The sequence below is a fragment of the Pseudoliparis swirei genome, chromosome 12, assembly GCF_029220125.1.
Source record: "Pseudoliparis swirei isolate HS2019 ecotype Mariana Trench chromosome 12, NWPU_hadal_v1, whole genome shotgun sequence".
NCBI lineage: Eukaryota > Metazoa > Chordata > Actinopteri > Perciformes > Liparidae > Pseudoliparis > Pseudoliparis swirei.
Genome location: NC_079399.1, coordinates 20,991,463 through 21,005,347, shown reverse-complemented (window position 1 = coordinate 21,005,347; position 13,885 = coordinate 20,991,463). Strand labels below are relative to the sequence as shown.

General features: G+C 41.2%; 1 pseudogene; it reads left to right on the top strand.

Annotated features, from left to right (window-relative positions):
- The first annotated feature begins 275 nt into the window (after positions 1–275).
- Positions 276–5,261, top strand: LOC130202369 (epoxide hydrolase 1-like; annotated as a pseudogene).
- Positions 5,262–13,885: the final 8,624 nt, after the last annotated feature.

Genomic DNA, 13,885 nt, shown 5'->3' with positions numbered 1-13,885 from the left:
TGGTCACATGACATCTATTGTTCATCTGGTCACATGACATCTATTGTTCATCTGGTCACATGACATCTATTGTTCATCTGGTCACATGACATCTATTGTTCATCTGGTCACATGACATCTATTGTTCATCTGGTCACATGACATCTATTGTTCATCTGGTCACATCATCTATTGTTCATCTGGTCACATGACATCTATTGTTCATCTGGTCACATGACATCTATTGTTCATCTGGTCACATGACATCTATTGTTCATCTGGTCACATGACATCTATTGTTCATCTGGTCACATGACATCTATTGTTCATCTGGTCACATGACATCTATTGTTCATCTGGTCACATGACATATCATGACATCTATTGTTCTGTCCATCCTGGAGAGGGATCCTCCTCTGTTCTCTCCTGACAGTTTCTTCACTTTCTTTTCCCCTTAAAGGTTTTTTTCTATTTCTTGGGAGTTGTTCCTGATCCGATGTGAGGTCAAAGGTCAAAGGTCAGGGATGTCTCTGTGGACAGATTGTAAAACCCTCGGAGGCAAATTTGTATTTTGTGATCATGGGCGATACAAAATAAACAGAATTGAATTGAAATCACCTGGGCGGCCCGGGGGAAAACTATTTTTATTTTTGTACCTTTATATAACCAGTTTAAATCAATTGAGAAGTAATTGTCATTTACAAAGAAGACGTGAACCCGGGGCGGTAGCACAGTCCACACAAGTGACACACACAGCACAGACACAACACAGAACCACACACACACGAGGAAATGGCTGTGAACAACATCGGTACATTAATAAACACGACGGACAACAAAAAGAAAAGCGGATTACTGGATATTCTTTGTAAAAATGGAACTTTAGTGTCATAACACATTTATGTTTCCTGTGTTCTGGACAGCTGGCTCATCTTCGGATGTAACATCGTAAACTTGTGACGCCGTTGCTTTAAATAACCGTTTCCCCACCAACTCTCTCCTCTTTTGCTCCCGCCCGCCCGCAGACGCCCAGCGCCATGTTCGCGGAGGTGCTGGTCGCCGTGGCGATCGGGGGGCTGATCCTCTTCCTGGTTCGGAGGAGCCCGACCCAGGTGCTGAAGTCGGAGGATGGCTGGTGGGGGGCCGGTGAGCCCCCCGGCGGCGAGGAGGACGTCACCATCCGGCCCTTTCGAGTCGCCACCAGCGACGAGGAGCTGGAGGTGAGATTCCCTCGTAGTTTGCGCGCTCCACGGTCGCCGCCGCCGCCGCGTCGGGCTTCACTCACGCCTCCTCGTCATCCTCTTCATCAGGACCTGTACAGGCGGATGGACCAGACGCGCCCCGTCCCCTCCCTGGAGGACAGCCAGTTTAACTATGGCTTCAACTCCCGGTCCCTGGAGAAGGTGGTCTCCTACTGGAGACACGACTTCGACTGGAGGAGGCAAGTCGACAAGCTCAACCGGTACCCCCACTTCAAAACCAGCATCGAAGGTGAGGCCCGCACCGCCGCTCACTCACCGCGAGGATGACAGGCTCCGCCTCTAACCCGCCGCGGCCTCGTCCAGGCATCGACGTCCATTACCTGCACGTGAAGCCGAGAAGGTGCCAGAGGGATCTGCCGCCATTCCTCTGGTGATGGTCCACGGCTGGCCCGGCTCCTTCTACGAGTTCTATGGACTCATCCTCTGCTGACGGAACCGGAGGACCCACAGGTCCTCGTGTTTGAGGTGGTGTGTCCCTCCATACTGGCGTACGGCTTTTCAGAAGCGCAGCATAAGAAAGGTGAGTCAGCAAAGAGAGATATATATAGATAGATATTTATATATATTTATCTATATCTATATAGATATATCTTTATATTTATATATCTATATATCTGTTATATATATATATCTATATATAGATACATTTATATATATATATTTATATATAGATATATATAGATATATCTATATATAAATATATAGATGTATATATATATATAAATATATATAGATATACATCTATATATATATATTTATATATAGATATATATATATCTATATATATATTTACATAGATATATATATATATGTATATATATATATATATCTATATATAAATATATATATATTTATATATAGATATATATATTTATATAGAGATATATGTATGTATATATATATTTGTTCCCCTTTTGCCTTGAGAGATAAAGTATTACGTTTTCCGTGCAGCCACTTTTTTCTGTATAAACTGTGTGTGTGTGTGTACGTGTCTGTGTGTGTGTCTGTGTGTGTGTGTGTGTGTGTGTGTGTGTGTGTGAGAACAGGTTTTGATTCGATTTGTGCGGCACGCATCTTCCACAAACTGATGAAGCGCCTGGGCTTCCAGAAGTTCTACGCTCACGGAGGAGACTGGGGCTGGCTGGTCACGACCAACATGGCTCAGCTGGCGCCGGGGTAAGAACCGCCTCCTGTTGGAAATGCTCAAAGCCACGACGAGGAACTTCACCTTCCTGTGCACGTTGGCGCCCCCTGTGGACAAAAGCGGAAGTGTTTTCTTCGAGTGCCTTTAGGAAAGCACTCATTTTGACGGTCTGCCCTGCTTTGTTCTGGTTCTGCTCATGAACACGGCCTGGGTCTGCAGCAGCGTGGTGTCGGTGTGCCGAGGTGACACTCCTCTTCTGAAGATGGATGGATATCTACTTTATTCATCCCCTGGAGAGGGACTTGTTTGTAGCAGCAGCAGTAACACGGTTACAATATGTACAATAAAATAGCAAAGCAGGACATATTTAATGTAAGTAAATTAAATAATAAAGAAAATGAAACAAAACGTCGTCCACTACTCCCTGTACTCCACTTCCTGTCCGTCCCTGATGAGTCGGCGTTCCCCTGCCAGTAGAAAGTGACCAACAGTGACGAGAATACGGTTTTACTCGTCTTTTCTTTCTCTCCTACCCCAGGATCGTCAAAGGCTTGCATGTGAACTTTGCCCGCCCTCCAAACCGGGCCTGCGCGTGGCCTTATCCATCATGCTCGGCCGCCGGTTCCCAAGATGTTCGGCTTCACCGACACGGACGTTCAGCGCCTCTTTCCCTGCGGAGAAACTGGTGGTGGAGTCCATCAAGGAGTCCGGCTACATGCACATCCAGGCCACCAAGCCCGACACCGTGGGTAGGGACCCGGCACCGCGAGCTCAGACCGGCTCCCAGGCGTTTTAAGTGATTCATAGGATCTTAAATGGGTTTATTATGTTAGGCTATGCTCACATTACAGGGCTTGATGCTCAATTCTGATTTTATTTGACCCACATCTGATCTTTCTGACCTCGGCGTTCACAGATCTCTGCACTGAAACACACCAACAGCGTCCCACGCGTTGGTCTGAAAATACACACTAAAGTAAACACACTGCTCCGTTTTTAAGAAATGGCTCCGAACAGATAATCCTCCTGAATCACAACGTTTGACTTTGAATGTTCAATATTCTGTGAATGAAGTCAAGTAAGAGGTGTTACTTAACTGAAACCCCCTCAGAGGGCATCTGTGTGACCAGGGTGGGCTAGCAGCAAGCCAACAGCACCAGGATCCATCTACAGAACCACAATAACAACAACAAAATCATATTTTCCCCAATACAGCGGAATCTTAGGACATTTGGGATTTTGGGCCACAGATCGGATTAGGGAAGAGATTAAAAACAAACAGTCTACGTTCGTAATGTGACGCAGCCTCGGTCTGGCATCATGTCTGACTCCTTTGCCCGCAGGCCGAGGACTGAACGACTCCCCGGTGGGTCTGGCTGCCTACATTCTGGAGAAGTTCTCGACGTGGACCTGCGACTTCAGGAACCTGAGGCGGAGGACTCACCAGGTGGCGAGAACACGATGTTTGCTCTCCATCTTCTTATCCTCTCGTATGAAGATATTGTATCAAAGTAGATTACTTCACCCAGTGATAATCCAGTCTATTCAAATTCAGATGATATGGATGATGGATGAGGTCCTGCAGTGGGTACCACTCAGAAGCCTCATTGCTGTGACATTAAAGCATGTGTGTGTGTGTGTGTGTGGCGCCTTGCAGGAAGTTCTCCCTGGATGACCTGCTGACCAACGTGATGATCTACTGGGTCTCTGGCTGCATCGTCCCCTCCATGAGGTTCTACAAGGAGAACTTTAGCAAAGGCCTCAACCAGCCTCACTCTAAGTGAGTTTAACCGTGACCAGCGTCACAACAACAAAAGTGTCAGCTAATTTATGTATTCATGCTGAGGTAGGGCCCTTCTCTTTGTTGGTTTTATTGAGTTTAAAGAATATATAATTCTGTAGCCTCCCCAGTGGTGTTTCAAATCTGACTATTCACAATCTGGTAAAGGAGGGTTTGTTTGAGTCAAAATGCTGCTTCCCCTCCTCACGACGTGTTTCTGCAGGAGGACGTTTGAGACATAAACACACATGAATCCTTACTCTCGTTCTCAACAAAAGCGTTGTGGCGTAAATGCAGCAAATTTCCGCCGTAGATCCTGATGCAAGATTCTCCTCATTCGAGAGAGTTTCCATTTATGGACACAAGGCAGCGATAGAGCAGCGAGTCCTGTGTTCTTAAAGTAGAATACATCGGTCAGTCTGCGGGCCCGAGGCGTTACGTTTCACGTCGTCCAACCTCTGCTTCTGCTCACTTAAGGTGGACTGGCCCTTTTAAGGTGGACCAGTTATTCTCCTTTTGACAAGCTGCTACTCTTAAGGTGCGTTCACACCAAAAGTGTCTGTCGTTGACTTTTCATGGGATTCAGTCGCGAAAAATCTCATCGCTTTTGGTGTGAACGCACCTTTAGTTGTGACCAGCTTTAATTTTGTTCCCATTTTAATATTTCTTTGAACTTTTTCACTGGTAAATCAGTGAAAATACTCGACGGTTCCTGGTGAGATGACTGTGAACAATCCTTCCCCACAAGGCGGTATCTTCACTCGGTCTTCGTTAGACCTGAGCTCGCCACAGCTCCTGAAACACAGCGATGCCTCTGGGGGAATCGAGGAGGTTAAATCCCCCCCAATGTTAAAATCCCCCCCCCCTTGCTGAAGTCTAACGCCTCGCCGTCTCCCGCAGGATGCCCGTGTCGTCCCCACCAGCCGCCTGCTTCCCGACAGCCGATGCACACTCCCAAACTCTGGGTGGAGCAGAAGTACCGCAAGCTCGTGACTTTCACGCACATGGCCCATGGGCCATTTTGCAGCCATGGAGGAGCCCCGCTGATGGCGAGGACATTCAGAACTTCAAGGCGGTGGAGAACAAGAAGAAGTGACAGCGTGCAGGCGACAAGTAGAAGCGTCGGGATTCGTGATTGAGACGTAGGCACTGTGTTTCTCCACCAGCTTCTATAATATAGTTAGCTCTGCTATGCTAACGCTATGCTATAAGAGCCATTAGTCAAGTCTGTATTATATGTTCTATTCTATAATATCGTTAGCTCGATCAAGTTAAACTCAAAATCATACTTGGAGGGCGTGAGTGCAGGTGGCGAGAACCACGATGTTTACTCTCACCTCCATCTTCTTAGATTTATCCTCTCGGTATGAAGATGTTGTATATCAAAGTAGATTACTTGCTGATGATAATCCTTCAAATTCAGATGATATGGATGATGGATGAGGTCCTGCAGTGGGCACCCTCAGTAGCCTCATTACTGTGACATGTGTGTGTGTGTGTGTGTGTGGGCGCCTTGCAGAGTTCTCCCTGGATATTCTTCCAATAACGTGATGTTCTGGGTCTCGGCTGCATCGTCCCTCCATAAGTTCGGGCATGAGCTCAACCAGCCTCCTCCTAAGTGAGTTTAGCAGTGACCAGCGTCCCCAGCAACAAAGTGTCAGCTAATTTGTGTATTCTGGTGAGGCCCTTCTCTTTGTTGGTTTTATTGGGTTTAAGAATATAATTCTGTAGCCTCCCCAGTGGTGTTTCCGTCGACTATTCACCAATCTGGTAAGGAGGGTTGTTTGAGTCAAGCTGCTTCCCTCCTCACGGCGTGTTTCTGCAGGAGACGTTTGAAACATAAACACACATGAATCCTTACTCTAGATTCTCAACAAAAGCGTTGTGGCGCCAAATAGAACAGAAATTTCACTTGTAGATTTCCTGATGCAGATTCTCCTCATTCGAGAGAGTTTCATTTATGGACACAAAGGCAAGCGATAGAGCAGCGAGTCCTGTAAGTAAGTCATGGTCAGTCTGCGGGCAGGCGTTACGTTTCAAATCGTCCAACTCCTGTTCTGCTACTTAAGGTGGTATTGCTTTTAGATGGACAGTTATTCTCCTTTGACAGCTTCTTCTGCCTCTTGGTGCGTTCATAAAAAGTGTCTGTCGTTGACTTTTCAGCGATTCAGTGGCGCGAAAAAATCTCGCCGGCACGGTGTGAACGCTTTTACTAATACAACGTTATATTCCATTTAATATTTCTTTGAACTTTTTCCGCAGTAAATCAGTGAAAATACTCGGCGGTTCCTGGTGAGATGACTGTAGACAATCCCAGCACCACAAGGCGGTTATCTTCACTTTCCGGTCTTACGTTAGACCTGAGCTCGCCACAGCTCCTGAAACACAGCGGAAGTGCCTCTGGGGGCCGAGGAGGATAAATCCCCAATGTTAAAATCCCACACTTGAAGTCTAACGCCTCGCCGTCTCCATAGGATGCCGTGTCGTCCCACCGGCTTAGCCTGCTGACGGGCAGTGCACTCCCAAACTCTGGGTGGAGCCTGCCAAATTACACATAAACTCGTGACTTTCCGCACATAGCCCCTTGGCCATTTTGTGGAGGCTGACGTGGCGAGGACATTCAGAACTACGAAGCGGTGGAGAACAAGAAGTAGTCGTCAATGCAGGCAGTAGTAGAAGCGTCGGGATTAAATGATTGAGCGTAGGCACGCATGTTTCTCCACCAGCCGGATTCTATAATATAGTTAAGCTCTACTATGCTAACGCTATGCTATAAGAGCCATTAGTCAAGTCTGTATTATATGTTTCTATTCTATAATATAATTGGCTCGATCAGTTAAACTTAAATCAACACTTCCTGCGTGAGTGAGCTAAGTGTTCCTAGTTTTAAGCTGTCAACTAGTTTTAAAATGTCACAACTAGTTTTAAAATGTCACCACGCTGAACAGCTGTCTTCAAGCGGTTCTAAACTGTCTTTAACTCATTCTAAACATCTTTTAACGGGTTCTAAACTGTCTTCAACTCATTCGCTGTAACTAGCAGTTCATTGTCTTGCAGCTCGATACTAAACTGTCTTCAGCAGGTTCTAAACTTCTTCAACTCATTCAAACTGTCTTTATCCTTCCAAACTTCAGCAGGTTCTGGCTGTCTTCAACTCGTTTAAACTATCTTCAACTAGTTTTAAAATGTCTCTGACTGGTTTTCAACTGTCTTAATAGTTCGCTATGTTTAACTCATTCTAAACTGTCTTAACGGTTCTAAACTGTCTTCAACTCATTTCAACTGTAACAACTAGTTCAAACTGTGTTAATAGTTTTGAAATGTCTTAATAGTTTTGGCATAACCATGGTTTTAAATGTTCTTCAACTAGTTCTTAATTGTCTTTCATCTCTTTAACTTCTAGTTCTTAATTGTCTTTCAATTAGTTTCAATTATGTTCAATCAGTTTAAACTGTCTTCAACTAGTTTTGAAATGTCACTCAACTAGTTTAAAATGTCTTCAACTCGTTGCTTCTTCTTGATTTGTTTCCAAATTATGTTCAGTCAGTTTTAAACATATCTTCTGTACTAGTTTTCAGTATATAACTAGTTTTAAATATGAAACCAACTAGTTTTCAGCTGTATAAACTAATTCAACTTTGTCTTCAACTCATTCGGCTTCTCTTCAACTAGTTCTAAACTGTCTTAACTCATTCTAAACTGTCTTCAACTAGTTGTAAACTGTCTTCATAGGTTCAAACTGTCTTCAACTAGTTCTAAACTGTCTTCAACGAGTTTCTAAACCTCTTCCAACTCATTCTAAGCTGTCTTCTAGCGAGTTTCTAAACTATAACTCATTTCCAAACTCTTCAATTTCTAAACTATCTTTTAACTCATTTCCAAACTGTCTTCAACTCGACCCAAACTCTTCAGCAGGACTAAGCCTCTTCAACTCGTTTCGACTATCTTCAACTAGTTTGTCTCTACAACTAGTTTTCAACTATCTTCAACTAGTTCTAAACTGTCTTCAACTCATTTCGTATAACTAGCAGGTTCTAAACTATCTTAACTCATTCAAACTCTTCAACTAATTTCTTGTCTTCATAGTTTAAAATGTCTTCCTTCAGATTTCTTAATTGTCTTTAAATGTCTTCAACTAGTTCTTAATTGTCTTTAATTAGTTTCAAATTATGTTTCAATCAGTTTTAAACTGTCTTCAACTAGTTTGAAATGTCCTCAACATTTAGAAATGCTTCAACTCAGATTCTTAACTGTCTTTAATTTGAACAATTGTGTTTCAGTCAGTTTTAAACTGTCTTCAACTAGTTTTAAAATGTCTTTCCAACTAGTTTAAAATGTATTAACTAGTTTTCAGCATCTTCAACTAGTTAAACTGTCTTCAACTCATTCTAAACTGTCTTCAACTAGTTCTAAGCATATTCTTCCAACTCATTCTAAAACTGTCTTCAACTAGTTCTAAACTGTCTTCAACGAGTTCTGACTGTCTTCAACGCTAGTTTAAGCTGTCTTCAACAGGTTCTAAACTGCAATAATAATATTTCTATTATCTTCAACGGGTTCTAAACTGTCTTCAAAGCTCATTCCAAACTGTCTTCAACGGGTTCGCTGTCTTCAACTCATTCCAAGCTGTCAACTCAACTCATTGACTTCAACGAGTTCTGTTTATCTTCAACTCGTTTTAAACTATCTTCAACTGGTTTTAAAATGTCTACAACTAGTTTTCAGCACCATCTAATCCAGTGTTCAAATTCAGATGATATGGATATTGGATGAGGTCTACAGTGGGCTTTCCTCAGTAGCCTCATTACTGTGACATTAAAGCATGTGTGTGTGTGTGTGTGGCGCCTGCAGGGAGTTCTCCCTGGATGACCTGCTGACCAATGATCTACTGAATTCCTCTGGCTGCATCGTCCCTCCATGAGGTTCTACAAAGAGAACTTTGTAAAGGCCTCAACCGGCCTCACTCTAAGTAAAGGTTGTGCGTGACCAGTCACAACAACAAAAGTCTCAGCTAATTTAGCCATATTCTGCTGAAAGTGGGGCCCTTCTCTTTGTTGGGTTTTATTGAGTTTAAAGAATATATAATTCTGTAGCCTCCCCGATGATGTTTCAATCGACTATTCACAATCTAGTAAAGGAGGTTGTTTACAGTCAAAATGCCTTCCTCCTCACGGCGTGTTTCTGCAGGAGGGCGTTTGAACATAAACACACATGAATCCTTCCTCTGCGTTCTCAACAAAAGCGTTGTAGCTGTAAATAGACAAATTTCTCATGGCATGAATTTCCTGATGCAAAAGATTCTCCTCATTAGAGGATTTCCATTTATGGACACAAGGCAGCGATAGAGCAAGCGAGTCTGTGTTCTTGAAGTAGATCGCGGTCAGTCCTGCGGGCCCGGTGATTACGTTTCCGTCGTCCAACCTCTTCTGCTCACTTAGGTGGACTGGCCTTTTGGTGGATGATTCTCCTTTTGACAAGCTGCTACTGGGTCGTTCCCCACCAGGCATGTGGGCTGCATGGGTTTCGTTGGCGATCTCTGGATGAACTGGACAGACCACATTCGTGGTATCTTCTTTCGGTCTTCGTTAGACCTGAGCTCGCCAGCTCCTGAAACCTGGCGATGCCTCTGAAGTCGGTAAATCCCCCAATCCCCGCCATGAAGTCTAGCCTGTAGTCTCCCGCGGATGCCAGTGTATACGTCCCCGGCCAGCCTGCTTCCCGGCAGGCAGTGCACTGCACTCCCAAACTCTGGTGGAACAAAATTACATAAGCTCGTGTTTCACGCACATGGCCCTTGTGACCATTTTGCAGCCATGGAGCCCGGCTGATGGCGAGGACATTCAGAACTTCACGAGAAGGCGGTGGAGAACAGAAAGTAGTCGTCAGCGTGCAGGCGACCGTGGGGAAGCGTCAGGATTCGTGATTGGGGCGTGAGCCTGTGTTCTCTGGCAGTTCTCTATAATATAGTTATTCTCTGTATGCTAGCGACTGCTATAAGAGCCATTAGTCAGATCTGTATTATATTTCTATTCTATAATGGGTGCTCGATCCGTTAGCTCAAAATCATACTTCTGCGTGGTGAGCTAGTGTCCCAGTTTTAAAACTGTCTTCAACTAGTTTTAAAATGTCTACAACTAGTTTTAAAATGTCTACAACTAGTTTTCAACTGTCTTCAACTAGTTCTAAACCGTCTTGTCTTCAACTCATTCCTAAACTGTCTTCAACGAGTTCTAAACATCTTTAAACTCAAATTCTAAACTGTATTTCAACGAGTTCTAAACTGTCGCGGCTCATTTCTAAACTGTCTTCCAAGTTCTAGCTATAACAACTCATTCCAAACTTCAGCTCATTCCAAACTTCCTTGAGGTTCTAAGCTGTCTTCAACTCGTTTTAAACTATCTTAACTAGTTTAAAATGTAACTGGTTTTCATGTCCTTCAGTTCTAAACTAATATTCCAACTCTTCTAAACTGTCTTCATGAGTTCTAAACTGTCTTCCCAACTCGATTCAAACTGCATCTTCAACTAATTCTAAAAACTGTCTTCGCTAGTTTTGAAATGTCTTCAACTAGTTTTAACTGTCTTCATGGTTTAAAATGTATTTACAATAGTTGTGGTGTCTTTAAATGTCTTCAACTAGTTCTTAATGTGATTAGTTTCAAATTATGTTCAATCAGTTTAAACTGTCAACAACTAGTTTTGAAATCTCAACTAGTTTTAAAATGTATGTATCGTTCTTAACTGTCTTTAATTTGTTTCAAATTATGTTGATCGATTTTACAAACTGTCTTCTTTAGTTTGAAATATCTTCAACTGGTTTAAAATGTCGACAACTGTTTTCAACATAATAACTAGTTCTAAACTGTCTTCAACTCGTTTCTAACTGTCTTCAACTAGTTTCTAAATACCAACAACTCATTCTAAACTTTATGTTAGCTAGTTATAAACTGTCTTCGCGAGTTCTAAACTTATCTTCAACTAGTTCTGGCTTATCTTCAACGAGTTCTCGTATCTCAACTCATTCTAAACTGTCTTCATGAGTTCTAACTGTCTATTAACTCATTCCAAACTGTCTTGTGAGTTCTGACTTCAACTCATTCCAGAGCTGTCTTCAACTCATTTCAAACTCTTCAGGTTCTAAACTATCTTCAACTCGTTTTAAACTATTCAACTAGTTTAAAATGTCTACAATAGTTTTCAACTGTCTTCAATAGTTCTAAACTGCTTCAGCTCATTCTAAACTGTCTTAACGGGTTCTAAACTTTATCTTCAACTCATTCCAAATTCTTCTTCCGACTAGTTTTAAACTGTCTTCAGTTTAAATGTCTTTAACTAGTTCTTAATTGTCTTCGTCATATTTGTGGTTCTTGGTGTCTTTAATTAGTTTCAAATTATTCGTCAGTTTTAAACTGTCTTCAACTAGTTTGAAATGTCATCAACTAGTTTTAAAATGTCTTCAACTCGTTCTTAACTGTCTTTAATTGTTTCAAGTGTATTCAAATCGATTTTAAACTGTCTTCAACTAGTTTTGGTATCTTCCTTCGTTTTAAAATATCGACAACTAGTTTTTCAACTGTCTTCAACTAATTCTAAACTGTCTTCACTCATTCTGACTGTCTTCAACAACTAGTTTCTGACTGTCTTCAACTCATTCTAAACCTTCTTCAACTAGTTCTAAACTGTCTTCAACGGTTCTAAACTGTCTTCAACTAGTTCCTAAACTTTATCTTCCAACGAGTTCTAAACTGTCTTCAACTCATTCTAAACTGTCTGGCAGAGTTCTAAACTGTCTTCAACTCATTCCAAACTGTCTTCAACGAGTTCAAACTGTCTTCATCATTCCAAACATCTCAACTCATTCCAAACTCTTCAACGAGTTCTAAGCATATTTCCAACTCATTTAAACTATCTTCAACTAGTTTTAAAAATGTCTACGCTAGTTTTCAACTGTCTTCAACTAGTTCTAAACTGTCTTCAACTCATTTAGCTATCTTCAACGAGTTCTAAACTGTCTTCAACTCATTTCCAAACTGTCTCAACTAGTTCTAACTGTCTTCGCTAGTTCTAACTGTCTTCAACTTGGTTTTAAACTGTCTTCATGTAGTTTTAAAATATCTTCCAACTAGTTCTTAATTGACTTTAAATGTCTTCAACTAATTCTTGGTATGCTGGTGTTTCAAATTATGTTCAATCAGTTTCGCTTCATCTTCAACTAGTTTTGAAATGTCACAACTAGTTTTAAATGTCTTCAACTGGAACTGCTTAACTGTCTTTAATTGTTCAAATTATGTTCAGTCAATTTTAAACTATCTTCAACTAGTTTGAAATGTCTTTAACTAGTTTTGAAGCCGACAACTAGTTTTCCAACTGTCTTCCTTGGTTCTAAAACTGTCTTCAACTCATTCTAAACTATATTTTAACTCATTTCAAACTGTCTTCAACTAGTTTCTAAACTGTCTTCAACTAGTTTTGAAATATTCAACTAGTTTTAAACTGTCTGTGTAGTTTTAAATGTCTTCAACTAGTTCTGTTGTCTTTAAATATTAATATTTCCAGCTTCAGTTCTTGTTGTCTTTAATTAGTTTCAAATTATGTTCAATCGGTTTTAAACTGTCAACTAGTTTTAAATGTCTTTAATAGTTTAAAATGTCTTCAACTGGTTCTTAACTGTCTTTAATTTGTTTCGATTATGTTCCAGTCAGTTTTAAACTGTCTTCAACTAGTTTTAGATATCTTCAACTAGTTTTAAAATATCTTCAACTTGTCTTCAACTCATTCTAAACTGTCTTCAACGAGTTCTAAACTGCTCCTCAACCATTCTAAACTGTCTTCAATCTAGTTCTAAACTGTCTTCAACTCATTCCAAACTGTCTTCAACTCATTCCAAACTTCAATCTAGTTCTAAGCTGTCTTCAACTCGTTTTAAACTATCTTCAACTAAGGCGAAATGTTCACAACTGGTTTTCAACTGTCTTCAACTAGTTCTTAAACTGTTTCTCAACTCATTTCAACTGTCTTCAACTATTCTAAACTGTCTTTCAACTCATTCCAAACTGTCTTCAACTAGTTCTAACTGTTCTCAACTAGTTTTGAAATGCGTTCTCAACTAGTTTTAAATCATCTTCATGTAGTTTTAAAATGTCTTCAACGTTCTTAATTGTCTTTGTCTTCAACTAGTTCTTAATTGTCTTTAATTAGTTTCAAATTATGTTCAATCAGTTTTAAATCACCAACTAGTTTTGAAATGTCCTCAATCAGTTTTAAAATGTCTCAACTCGTTCTTAACTGTCTTTAATTTGTTTCAAATTATGTTCAGTCAGTTTTAACCGTTCAACTGTTTTGAAATGTCTTCAACTAGTTTTAAAATGTCGACAACCAGTTTTCAACCACCCTCAACTAGTTCTAACCAGCCAACTCATTCTAAACTGTCTTCAACTAGTTCTAAACTGTCTTCAACTCATTCTAAACTGTCTTCTCAACTAGTTATAAAACTGTCTTCACGAGTTCTAAACTGCTCAACTGTTCTAAACTGTCTTCACCCAGTTCTAAATCAGTTCTCAACTCATTCTAAACTGTCTCTCAACGAGTTCTAAACTGTCTTCAACTCATTCCAACCGTCTTCAACGAGTTCTAAACTGTCTTCAACTCATTCCAAACCGTCTTCAACTCATTCCAAATCCTTCAACGAAGTTCTCTAAACTGTCTTCAACTGTTTAAACTA